This window comes from Strix uralensis, chromosome 31 (assembly GCF_047716275.1).
Source record: "Strix uralensis isolate ZFMK-TIS-50842 chromosome 31, bStrUra1, whole genome shotgun sequence".
NCBI classification, from domain to species: Eukaryota; Metazoa; Chordata; class Aves; order Strigiformes; family Strigidae; genus Strix; species Strix uralensis.
In genome coordinates, this window is record NC_134002.1 from 58,317 (window position 1) to 71,079 (window position 12,763).

The 12,763-nt window shown below is 54.8% G+C and overlaps 1 pseudogene; it reads right to left on the minus strand.

The window, feature by feature from the left end:
- Positions 1 to 5,215: 5,215 nt before the first annotated feature.
- On the minus strand, positions 5,216 to 7,731 carry LOC141936027 (acrosin-like; annotated as a pseudogene).
- Positions 7,732 to 12,763: the final 5,032 nt, after the last annotated feature.

Here is a 12,763-nt window from a genome sequence, read left to right on the forward strand (position 1 = left end):
AATCCACACTGCCTTCCCCAGCCATTGCCCTGTGTGTACTACAGGGACCTTAACTCCTCCCACGGTATGAAGGGGTTTGGTTTGGGCAGGACCAGGACGGTTAACAGATGCTCTGGTGTTAATTAGCCAAGTGGCTTCTGCTAAATTTATATCCCAGTGCTTCCATCCCCCATTGTCCAATGCTCTCAACATAGTCTTCAACAGTCCATTGTATCTTTCAATCTTTCCAGACGCTTGTGGGTAATAAGGGATGTGATACACCCACTCAATGCCGTGTTTCTTTGCCCAGGAGTTTATAAGATTATTTCGAAAATGGGTCCCATTGTCTGATTCGATTCTTTCAGGAGTACCATGTCGCCATAAAATTTGCCTTTCAAGACCTAAGATGGTATTTCAGGAGTGGCATGATTTATAGGGTATGTCTCAAGCCAACCAGTAGTTGCTTCCACCATGGTATGTAGCGCTTGCCTTGGCGTGTTCGTGGCAATGGTCCAATATAGTCAATTTGCCAGGCCTCACCATATCGAAAACTCTGCCATCGCCCTCTGTTCCAGGGAGACTTTACTCGTGTGGCTCGCTTGATTGCAGCACATGTTTCGCATTCATGAGTGACCTGTGAGATGGCCTCCATGGTCAGGTCCACCCCTCGATCACGAGCCCATCTGTACGTTGCATCTCTCCCGAGATGCCCGGATGTTTCATGGGCCCATCGAGCTACAAATAGCTCACCCTTGCGCTCCCAGTCCAGGTCCAGCCGAGCTACTTCAATTTTGGCAGCCTTGTCTACTTGCTCATTGTTTTGATGTTCTTCGGTGGCACGGCTTTTGGGCACGTGAGCACCTACATGACGTACGTTTAGAGCCACGTTTTCCACTCGGGCAGCGATGTCCTGCCACAGTGCAGCAGCCCAGATGGGTTTACCTCTGTGCTGCCAATTGGTCTTCTTCCACTCCTGTAGCCACCCCCACAGGGCATTAGCCACCATCCAGGAGTCAGTCTAGAGATACAGTACTGGCCACTTCTCTCGTTCAGCAACCTTTAGGGCTAGTTGGATCGCTTTTACTTCTGCAAACTGACTTGACTCACCCTCTCCTTCAGTGGCCTCAATGACTTGTCTTGTGGGACTCCACACAGCAGCTTTCCACTTTCGATGGTTTCCTACCACACAACAGGATCCATCAGTAAACAGAGCATACCGCCTTTCATCTTCTGGTAACTCGTTATATGGCGGTGCCTCTTGGGCACGAGCCACCTCCTCAGGCAGTGCTCCAAAATCTCTACCTTCTGGCCAGTCCATGATCTCTTCCAGGATCCCTGGACGGTTGGGTTTTCCCAGTCGAGCTCGTTGTGCGATTAACGCTACCCATTTACTCCAGGTAGCACTGGTTGCATGGTGTGTAGAAGGGATGTTTCCTTTGAACATCCAATGTAATACAGGCAATCGCGGTGCCAAGAGGAGCTGTGCTTCTGTACCAACAACTTCGGAAGCGGCTCAAATCCCCTCATACGCTGCTGGTATCTCCTTTTCAGTTGGAGTGTAGTGGGCTTCTGATCCTCGATATCCCCGGCTCCAAAATCCTAATGGTCGACCCCGAGTGTCATCTGGTATCTTCTGCCAGAGGCTCCATGTGAGGCCATGCTCCCCAGTTGATGTGTAAAGTACATTTTGCACATCTGGTCCTGTCCGAACAGGCCCAAGAGCTACTGCCCGAGCTATCTCCTGTTTGATGTGCTCAAAGGCTTGTTGTTGCTCAAGACCCCACTCAAAATTTTTCTTTTTGGGTTACCTGATAGAGAGGGCTCACCAGCTGACTGTAACCTGGAATACGCATCTTCCAAAATCCCACAAGTCCTAAGAAAGGTTGTGTTTCCTTCTTGTTGGTCGGTGGAGACATAGTTGCTATCTTGTTGACAACATCCGTAGGCACATGACGGCGTCCATCTTGCCATTTTATGCCCAAGAACTGAATCTCTTGTGCTGGTCCCTTGACCTTGCTTTTCTTTATGGCAAACCCAGCTCTCAGAAGAATCTCAATTACTCTTTGTCCTTTCTCGAACACTTCTTCTGCCTTGTTGCCCCACACAATGATGTCATCGATGTACTGTAGATGTTCAGGGGCATCACCCTTTTCCAGTGCAGTTTGAATTAGTCCATGACAAATAGTGGGGCTGTGCTTCCACCCCTGGGGCAGTCGATTCTAGGTATACTGGACACCCCTCCACATGAAAGCAAACTGTGGCCTGCACTCTTCTGCCAAAGGAATTGAAAAGAATGCATTGGCAATGTCGATTGTGGCGTACCACTTGGCTGCCTTTGACTCCAGTTCATATTGGAGCTCTAACGTATCTGGTACAGCAGCACTCAGTGGTGGCGTCACTTCGTTCAGGCCACGATAGTCTACTGTCAACCTCCACCCTCCGTCAGACTTTCGCACTGGCCATATTGGGCTATTAAAAGGCGAATGTGTCTTACTGATGACACCTTGGGTCTCCAGTTGATGGATCAGTTCTTGGATGGGAGCCAGAGAGTCTTGGTTCGTGCGATACTGCCGTCAGTGCACGGTCCTCGTAGCAATTGGCACCTGTTGTTCTTCAACTCACAGCAGTCCCACAACAAAAGGATCTTCCAAGAGGCCAGGCAGATTAGACAACTGTTTGACCTTCTCTGTGTTCACACTGGCCACACCAAAAGCCCATCGGTATCCTTTTGGGTCTTTGAAGTACCCCCTCTTGAGGTAGTCAATGCCCAAGATACAAGAGGCCAGTTACAATGGGATGTTTTTCCCACTTGTCCCCGGTCAAGCTAACCTCGGCCTCCAGTACTGACAGTTCTTGACATCCGCCTGTCACTCCTGAGATCCAGGTAGGTTCTGCCCCTCTATAACCTGATGGCATTAATGTACGCTGTGCCCCGATGTCGATTAAAGCCTGGTACTTCTGTGGATTTGATGTGCCAGCCCATCGAATCCACACTGTCCAATACACCCGATCATCCCTTTCCTCCTCCTGGCTGGAGGCAGGGGCCCTCTATTCCTGTTCTTGGTCAGAGTATTCACTGTCTGACCCTTGCCGTGCCAGGCTGGAGACTCCTTCATCAGGGCCAAGGGAGGTGATCTCAGTCTTCCTGTACCTGGGAGATCGCTGATTACTTTCTTGTGGTTTCACACCAGCTACATTAACAGCCTTCTTGGATGTCTTCTTCTTGGCAGGGGTCTTTCCTCGCAATTCATGTACACGAGCTTCCAACTTGAAGGTGGGTTGACCATCCCACTTCCTCATGTCCTCCCCCTGGTCACGCAGGAAGAACCAAAGTTCGCCACGTGTCATGCGCCTGGCTTTCCCTTTCCCTCTGACTGGGGCGGAAGAGAACTGATTTCTTTGAGAACAAAAGGTTATCTGGCACGCGATGCCAGCTCTGCGCCAGGTGACATTGCCCAGGGTGTAAATCAGAAGGGAAAAATCTCCAGCAGCTGTTTTGAAACAGAATTCAGATTTCCTGGGCGAGGTCACGGGGGAACGGGAGGTAAGAAAGGCTCCACTTCCTGCACTGCTCATTTGCAGCTCAGCTCTTTTTTCCCTCGGGGAAAGCAGAGCCTGGGGCAGAGGGTAAAACTCTGAAGGTGTGGGAAGCTTGGCCTTGTGCTGGTGACCCCACGGGGTTTGTGTGCTGCTGGTGTCCGGGGTGGAAGGGCTGAGGTGGGGACCCTCTGAAGAGCCCACGCTGCCCCAGACCGAATCTGACAGACCCACAGCAGAGTGCAGGTGTTGCTTTCATACTTCTCAGCAGCTCTTTGTCCTGCCCCTTCCCAGAGCTTTGACCTGCAGGAGGAGGGTGACAGTCTGTCGGGGGAAGAGGAGCTGCCCTGAAGAGAAGCCCCCGTCTGCCTCAGCCCTGCACCCTGGGACTGTTCTTCCCTCTGCTCTGGATCTCTGGGGCTACTCAGAGCTGCCCTTGGCAGAGTGAATCTTCTCAGGCCCCGAGAGCTCTGGTGATGTCGTTACTGCAGGTTTCTTCAAGGCAAAGCTGGCCAGGAGAGAGAAGCCATGTTTGGGCCTGCAGGGCAGGGTCCTGCCAAGATGCTTTCATGGTACCTACTGGAGAGAACAATCACTAAATAACTTTTTGTATAAAGCTTTGAGCTCGCATCTTGCTGCCCTTCTGTCAGCAGGCAGCCCAGTTACTGTCCAGTGCCAGCCCAGCTGCCAGCCCTCGCCATCGCCTTCACAGCCAGCACTGCCTCTGCCCATCGTGATCTCTGCTGCAGAGTTTCTCTGGGTTTCCTTCCCTGTTCTGTCAGGGAGCAGCCAGGGCACCGCTGAGCACGGGGGATTTCTCCTTTCAGTCCCACTAGAGCTGAATCTGGGGGACTCACACCCAGGAGGTTCCTCTTCTCATGGATGTGGCTGCTGCTGTCCCCGTGTGTGTGTTCCAAGGACTGATGCTGCATCCCAAAGGGCAGATACACAAACACACGCACAGAAACACACGGTTGATGTGAAGGACAGAACAGACTGACACAGACAGGCCAAGGCCTTTACCAGCGCCCCTGAGTTCGTAACCAGCCCGTCCATAGCCAGGAGCAGAGGCCAGTCCTTCTCTGCCTTTCCCGATGGGCAGGAGTGATGTTTACTAGTGAAACACAAACACCCTTCACTCCCTGATTCACCAGCACAGCATGTGCAAAGATTGCTCAGCTGGCAGCAGGGACACCAAGCGCCTGGGATATCGGTGGTGGGATGTCCAGCTCCTCACCCTGGCATCAGGCACAGCTTGGCTCTGTCCAGAGCCGTGTCTGCCGGGTCACGAGAGTCCAGTTTCAAGTTCACTGGTGCACTGTACACACGCACAGTGGGGTCCCACAGCACCTGCCCTAAGACACTCTGTGTTTCCAGCTGCTGTCCCCAAGACCTCTCACCCCCTGTGACCAGTGGTCCCTTCTCCCACCGCACCCTCCCCCTCCCCTCCAACCAGGCTTGGGGTCACCCCTTGGAGTGACTCTTTCCCTTTGTGCCCAACTTGGCTGCCTGCAGCCTCACTTTGCAGGTGCCGGGAGTGCAATCCTTGCCTTTGACAGGAGACGGAATGGAACTGAAGCATGGTGAGCTGTGAAATGTGGCAACTTTATTCAACAACTAAGACAACATCATTTTTTTGTGCAGTTGGAGGGGTGTGGGCAGGACCGAGCAGGCTGTTGGTGCTGAGGCTGCCGTTGGCTCAGCAGGCAGAGCCCCTGCAGGAGATGGTCATGGTGCACTGCAGCCTGCACTGGATCCTGTCCATCCTGCTGCTCAGGCCTTCCCTCAGGTTCTGCAGGAGCTCCTGCAACCAAGTGAAGAATTCCACCAACTTCTGCAGTAGAAAGGGGCAGAAGCTGAACCTGCCTGATTGCGTTGGTGTTGGCCTTGGCGTCTGAAGGGGAGTTGAGGGGAAGGCTGGCCGTGGCGTTGGAGCAGCCGTTGCTGCTGGGCTCAGCCCCATCTGTTCTAGGATCCAGCTGTAAAAGTGCTGAGTGGAGGTGTAGATTCCGGGCCATTTTGCTCTCGTGCAGCCTCTCCCCCAGCTGGTCACCCCAACGAGCCAGAAGTAGTCAGCATGTTGTCTCTGCAGATGAGAGGAGCACCGCTGTCCCCCTGCAGCGGAGGAGAGAGGGTCTAGGTGGTGTCGGGTGGTCACTGGCAGCACTAGGGCCGGCTCCTTCTCTCTGCCAGCACCTCCCAGAGCTGTATCCGCGGCACAGAGGCTCTGCTCAGGTGCTGGGGCCGACAGAACCTTGTCTGGGAGGGGGTCGTGGGCCTGTGGGGTAGGGCTCGTGCTCATCTCTGCACAGTGATGATGGCTGGGTGCAAGAGGGATGTTCCAGGGCTGGGAGCTGGAGCTCGGGGCTGCCAGGAGCGCTGGGTGGGCCTTCTGGGCAGAGTCCCGGGCCTCTGGGGCAAGTGGGGCCCTGGGCAAGGAGCTGCAGCTGGGGAAGGGGAGGTGAGCCCCGCCAGTGGTGGGGACCCAGCGGTAGGACGGCGACTGGCCAGGCAAAGCCCGTGCCGGGGTGTGTCTGGGCGACTGTGCCGGGGCTGCCTGTGCCGCTGGGCGCTGCCTTGTCGCAGGCTCCTACCTGGCAGGTGTCGATGCCGCCCTGCGGATAGCCAGCGCACAGGTTGTGGGGGTGGACGGCCCCTAGGTACCACCGGCTGCTGTTGCAGACGTTGAGGTCGATGAGGTGGACCTTGGACTCCTGCAGGACATCTGTTGGTCCTTCAGCTGTGAGCACAGAAAGGAATTAACACCCAGCAGCTCGTTGCCAGGTCTCCTGCCCTGTCTGGGTGAGCCCCTTCCCTGGGGCTTGGCTTTGCACCGGCGTTGCCCTTCTGTCTCGCCGTGGACCCTGGGCCAGGCCCATCTCTCTATGGGCACACGTCCCCACAGCCGGGCTCTGGCTCTCGCCTCTGCTGTCAGGAAGCCCAGCCCGCCTCCCCCGTGTGCCGAGCTTGCACTCGGGACGCGAGCGCTCTTTGGGAACTCACCTCTCGTCGTTGTGGACCCCCAGCCACTGATGTAGCAAGTTGTCAGCGCTGACACTTTCAGCGAGGCGTCAGGCACGCAGGCAAGCTGTATGGAGTTGCTGCACTGGACAGGCCAGTCCAACTCCAGCAGTGCAATGTCATTCCTCTGCGAGATGTTGCTATAGTCTTCGTGAACCAGCAGCCGCTTAATATTGCGCACTTGGGCCTCTGGGCCCGGCTGAGTCAAGCGGGTGGCCCCGACCACCATGCGCCACATGGTGATGTGCCTGGAAGGCAGATGGGGAGAGGGCTCAGAGGGAGTGGAGCCACGTGCTGCAGCAGCCCAGCAGTTCCCTGCCCTCTGCTTCACGTGGGGGAGAGGAAAGCAGTGCTACAGAGGCTGCGACTGCCCCTGCATGCCTTGGGCTCATGGTGTGTCGAGCTGGAGGCTGTAGGAAGCCGTGGCAGGAGCCCAGCCCTCTCCTGAGCAGCCTCCCAGGTGGGGTCTGCAGTGCCCAGGCACTGGGCGTACCGCAAGGAAAGGGGACAGGAGTAGCACGTGGTGCTGCGGACGGGGCACCCGTGAGTGCCAGGGGATATCCCCGTTCCTGGCCCTCCTTACCTGGCCTTGGTGAAGCAGTGGGCTGCTGTGAGGACCCACTGCGGGCTGATGAGGGACCTTACTCACACATGCCCCGTGCCCGCTGCCCAGGGATCCTGGATGCTGATAATCCAGGGCCAGGCCCCTGGCTGGGCGTCTGTGCCCCCCACCACGTGTGAGGTGCCGTCGTCAGTAGCCATGGGCTGCAGCCCGCAGGTCCCCCTGTAACCAGAAACTCATCACCGTCCTGCTCGACGGCTCGCTGCTGTCCCAGCTGAAGGTCAGCCCTCTGCCCTCCCCATGGGGCGCTGCATGGACAGCGAGGCCAGGGAGCCCCGTGGGGTGGGCGGGTGGCCACCCCTGTTTCTGCTGGAGCCCCGCAGGCGAGTTGTGCCAGCAGCCCGGGTGCTGCAAGGAGCCGAGGCTCCCGTGTGGGGATGGGGAAGCCGTGGTGTGGCCACGGGGGACCAGCGGGCACCCTCCAGGGAACCCCCATCAGGGTGCCCAAGCTCCCTCCCAGAGCCTTGGCCACTTACCCACAGCTGTCCCAGGCGCTGTGCGCAGGCCAGCACAGGGCCAGCAGGATGAGGAGACGGAGCAGATGCATTGCTGCCAGCGGCATGTGCCAGCTGCAAGAACCGAGGGCTTGTCACCACCAGTGCAGCAGCTGAGGCAGTGCCCGCAGGGCTCGCGGTGCCCGCGGTGCCCTTGGCAACGGGGCTGATGTCACAGCGTCGCTGGATCCGGGGGCTGGGCACGGTGGTCTCTAGGGCCGGGGGGGGGACAACATGGGGGTTTCCAAGCAGGAGGGGAGGCAGAAGCTGGGATCGGACACCCCCGACAGACGCCGCTGAATGCTCTGCTTGCGGGATGGGGTGTGCAGGCCCCGTGGCAGGCAGCAGCGCCCGGCCCCCAGCACTGCCTGCCAACGGCCAGCAGGAAAAACCCAGCATGGCACCACAACCTCTTTGGGGAGCTCACCGCGCCCCTGCTCTCCGCAGCCCTCTGCCACCAGGTCCTTCCCAAAACTGGTACACCGGAGAACAGAACTGCTACAGGCAGCAGCACATGTGTGGGTGTGGCAGAGCCCATCTGGTTCCAGCTGTGCAGGCAAGCAGGGATGTGCAGCCACCTCAGCCCAGCAGAGACGGGCAGTGTCACCCTTCCCACACACAGCATGGGGCAGCACAGAGGCAGCACCGGCCACGTCAGCCCCAGCAACACCCTCTGGCAGGCGCCGTGTCCTCGCTCTCTAGGAGTTGTCTCACTGTTCTGGGCCAACACCAACAAGGGCGGTTGTGGCCCCTGGTGTGCGTGGCCAAGGACAGGCAGCTGTAAGCTCCAGGCAGAGGAGGCTGCTCCTGCTATCAGCCCCACGTGCCATTCTCCATGGCCTTGGGAAACGCTGCAGCAGCCTCATCTCCTCAGTCTGCCTCCTACGGCCGATGGCAGAGCCATGCTCACGTGCGGGGTGCATGGCAGTCCTGGCAGAGAAGCAGGAGGCAGCCGCCTGCGCTGCGCTTGCTGAGCAGGGCCGGTCCCTGGAGGGGTGAGAGCAGTGGCCTGAAGAACAGCAGTCTCAAAGCTGGCGAAGGGCACGGGAGCTCCCTGCTGTCATCCTGGCTTGTGTGGACAGACATCAGGCACACAGCTGAGTGCCCAGCCTGGACCCGAGGGTGCCAGGGCAGGCTCCCGCTGAAAGCAGAACAGCTGCTGTCAAGGCCCCTGAGGCTTCTGAGGCACCAGGGCTGGGCCCCAGAGAAACGGGACTCAAGGATGCTTTGTTTTGGGGAAGTTGACCTGAAGGTGGTGCCCCAGATCTGCTTCGAGAGAGCAGGCAGAAGGCGGCCTGAGAGAAGACAACTCGTCCTCTGTGGCTATTCCAGCACCAGGGTTTGCCGGTGGTTAAGGGGGAATGATGTGAGAGGGGCCACACTCCACAGATAATTGAAGGGAGAGATGGGGTGATTCTGGGGAGAGGAAGCGTGTGTTTGTACATCTTACATTTATGAATAGACATATATATATATATTCTGGTTTAGGATACCTTATAGCAAGTTAGTGTGAATTTTTTCACTTTCGAACCTCTAGTGAAGTGGCTATTCGAATCATAATGTATTTTACTGAATTATTTTGTAAATCCTTACATTGGTTCATGATTAAGTGCTGCTAGTCATTAATAAATCTTGATTTGCTGCTAAATCATTACTGGGTTAATATTTCCATCTGCGACGTGCCCTCCCTGGGGATGGCCAGATAGTCCAGAGGAGAGTGTTCCCAAGGCCCAGCAGCAGTTCAGGATGCTCCTTCCGTGTTTCAGGGCATCTTTTCCTTGTCTCCAGTTCTCAGGATACAGTTTTTGGAAGCTGCCTGCCGAGACGGCAGGACGGGCTGGGGGCAAGGAGCGCTCGCGTTGCCGTAGGCCAGGCCGTGCGACCTGGCCCAGCAGGCTGAGCAGCCTGTCAGACAGTCCTGGGCTGCAGCTGGGGCCTCGCTTCGGTCCCACAGTAGCGTTTTAAGGAAGGAAATGCCCTTTTCTGTAGTCTGTATAAAATAATAGATCTGAATTTTAAGCACTAACTGGCTCTTGGAAGACTTTCCAAGGAAAGTAAAAGATGCCAGTTTGATGGAGGAGGAGCTCAAAGCAGAGCACCCAGCTGAAAGGGCATGAGGTGCTGGGCCTGAAGGAGCTGCCACCTGCAGCTGGGCAGCAGCAGATGCTCATGTGCTGGGCTCAGGACTGAAGCAGCTTGGCCAAGGTTTGTGGCAGAGGGGCACAGAAATCAGTTCTCCCTTGTTTTATTCAGGGGCTCCTTCTACCAGGGGATGTGGCCCTTTATGGGATCTGGGAGATTACGGTAGATCTGGATATAGGTGACTCGGTGCCCCTGGCCTGCACTGGAAATGCTCTCAAGGTTCTTGTTAATAGAGGAAATAGCAGAAATGGACAGTGGGGGATGTCTATGGATTGCTCATGAGCAGTAATGCCAATGTCTTGTTTGTAAAATAAAAGACAAATTTTTTTCTTGGAAGGTTCAATCTGGCAGAAGCCACCCAGACACTGCCAGTGACTATTGTCAGTGTGTGATGGTGTGGAATTAAGGCTGAGCTGTAAGAGTGGCAGGTGCTTCAATTCCATATTTTATGATTTATTTACCTTTTTCCTGAGATCTGTACTTAGCTGCTTGGTGCATCCTAAAAAGACACAAACACTAAAAGGCTCACCCAGCTCTCCACTGGCAAAGTTTGGAGGCATCAAAGTCTAATTAAAAGTTTGAATTTATTTCTAGAATTTAAAAACCCTGAGGAAATGAGTAACAAAATCCCTGCCAACGTAACTGCACAATGTAACTGACAGCTGTTATTTTTTTCTTCCGTGTTCCCAGATGCTTTGTGCTTCCCACCTTTCTCTTTGCTTCCTTTTGTAAAAGTGGCCAATTTAGTAGGAACCTGCTGCCGGACTGCAGCTGGTGTCTGTATCTGATTAGTTGCACCCAGGAGATGTATTGGCCCTTCACTCCTCAGCGCAGGAAGGGGGCGGTTCTCCAGGGTGGTACCGTCCCTACGAGCCACCTCCGGCCGTTCCAGGTAACCCATCCCGGAGATGCTCAGTGGCACAGAGGCTTTCAGGACGGGTGCAGATGGCTCCAGCCCTTCTCCACCGAAGCTAACAGAATGACTTAGCATCTGCTTCTACGTGAGGAAAAAGGCATTCTAAGTCAAACGGGTATTTTCACTCTCTCGGATACAATGAGGAGAGACCACCCTCAGCCCTGAAAACATAAAGCAGTTGCTAGTGAAAAAAATGCAACAGGTTCGACGAAGCCCAAAGCGTGCTGGCAAATGGAAGAGCAAGATTACAGGTCCTTGAACACTGAAGAGAGCCTCAGCAGCGCCAGACTGCTTAATACTGCACCTAGCAAAGGAACGCAGAAGCACACTGCATTAGGTGATGGCAGGATGGACGGAAAGCAGGACTTTAAGACAGTAACAAATGAGCCCGTTTAATCAGACCCCAACCTTCACATTGTGAAACACGAGAAATGTTTTTAGAATCAACTGTACAAAATGCTGTCAAGGCAGCACCCCTGCAACCACCTGCCTGCCATAGGGCAGTTCCTGTACTTAAAAAAATCCTCAGCCAGCCACGTTCAAAAATAACTTATTCTCTGTTTCTATCTTTCTAAAAAAATTTCTGATTACTAAATGTCTGGGTGGAATTTCACAGACAGTGGGGAGCTGCCAAGCCCTGGTCTCTGACAGTAGCCGTCACCAGCTATTTCAGATGACGGTTCAAGGAGCCCGACAAACAGCAAACATGGGTTAGCGCTGCAGAAAGGGGCAGGCAGGTTAACAGAAGTAAAACTCCAAGAAAATGAATTTCTCACCTGTCCCACTTCTGGGCAGAACGTGCCTGACACTGTGTTCTGCTTCTTCAGCTTCCTGACTGATCTAGACGCTCCTTCTCTTTCTCGGCTGCTCCCTGAGCTTCCCGCAGCCTCTCTAGGTCATGCTGACAGGCCTCTCGCTGCCTCTCGAGCTCTTCCCTCCCCTGATTCAACTTCTCTCTCAGCTGCCGAGTCTCCTGCAGCTGAGCTTCTGTGCTTTCAGATGCCCTCTGCTGCCGACTCCTCTCCTGTTCCAGGCGCTGCTGCTCCAGCTCCAGCTGCCTCTGCAGTTTCTGCACATTCACCAGTTCTCTCTGTTTTTCGCAGTTCCGCTGTTTCTCCTGCTCTAGCAGCAGATTGCCTCGGGTAGGCTGCAGCCGGTGTTGCTTCTCCCGGTCTATCATGGTGGCTCGTTGCATCTCGATGCAGCTGTCCTGCTGAGATATCACTGCCTGGAGGGGAGATAAGAAATTCAGCATGAAACCCATGGGTTCAGCAAACACGCGCAGCTGAACAAGAGACAACAGCATCTACCAGATTAATCACAGAGACTTCTGCCTTCAGGAGCAGATCTAACTTCCAGCTTGTACCGCCCATCGGGACCGACACGATTCTGAAGATGGCTGAGCAAAGAAGTTATGCTTCCCTATGGCAAAATTAACATTTCTTGCACCTAGAATTATTACTCTGAATCCAATCAGTCAAAATATCGCTGATTACAAAGTTACAGTAAAAACAACTAATACATACACACACATGTATATCAAGAACAACTTTAAAAGGAAGTGGGCATGGGGAGCAGACAGAGCTCAAAGCAGCAGAAGAATTCCATTTAAGTGAGCTGGTGTGGTCGTTTAGTCCCTGCCGGGGTCCGAGCCCCTCCCCCACAAAGGGAGTGAAATACAAACGCCAGGGCTGAGATAAGGAGAGGTTTAATACAGCAGTGCAACAGCAACACAACAAACAACAACAGTAACAGTAATAACAATGAACAGAGCAAGATATCTACTGATACAGCAGTGAGAGCAGAGAGATGGCACAACACACGCGTTCACCGACTCCCCCGCGCTCCCGCGCTTGGGCGCCAGGACGTGACGTCAGCACGGTATGGAATAACCCGGCTAGAGCTTCCCCCCACTGCTGGGGAAACTTAATCCTATCCCAGCTGACCCAGGACAGCCGGAAAAAGGAAACAATTAGTTAAGACAAGAGATCTAACACTTCCTTCAAAATACCAGACACAGAGTTTGTTTCCTGGAGTCTCAGGTCTTAAACT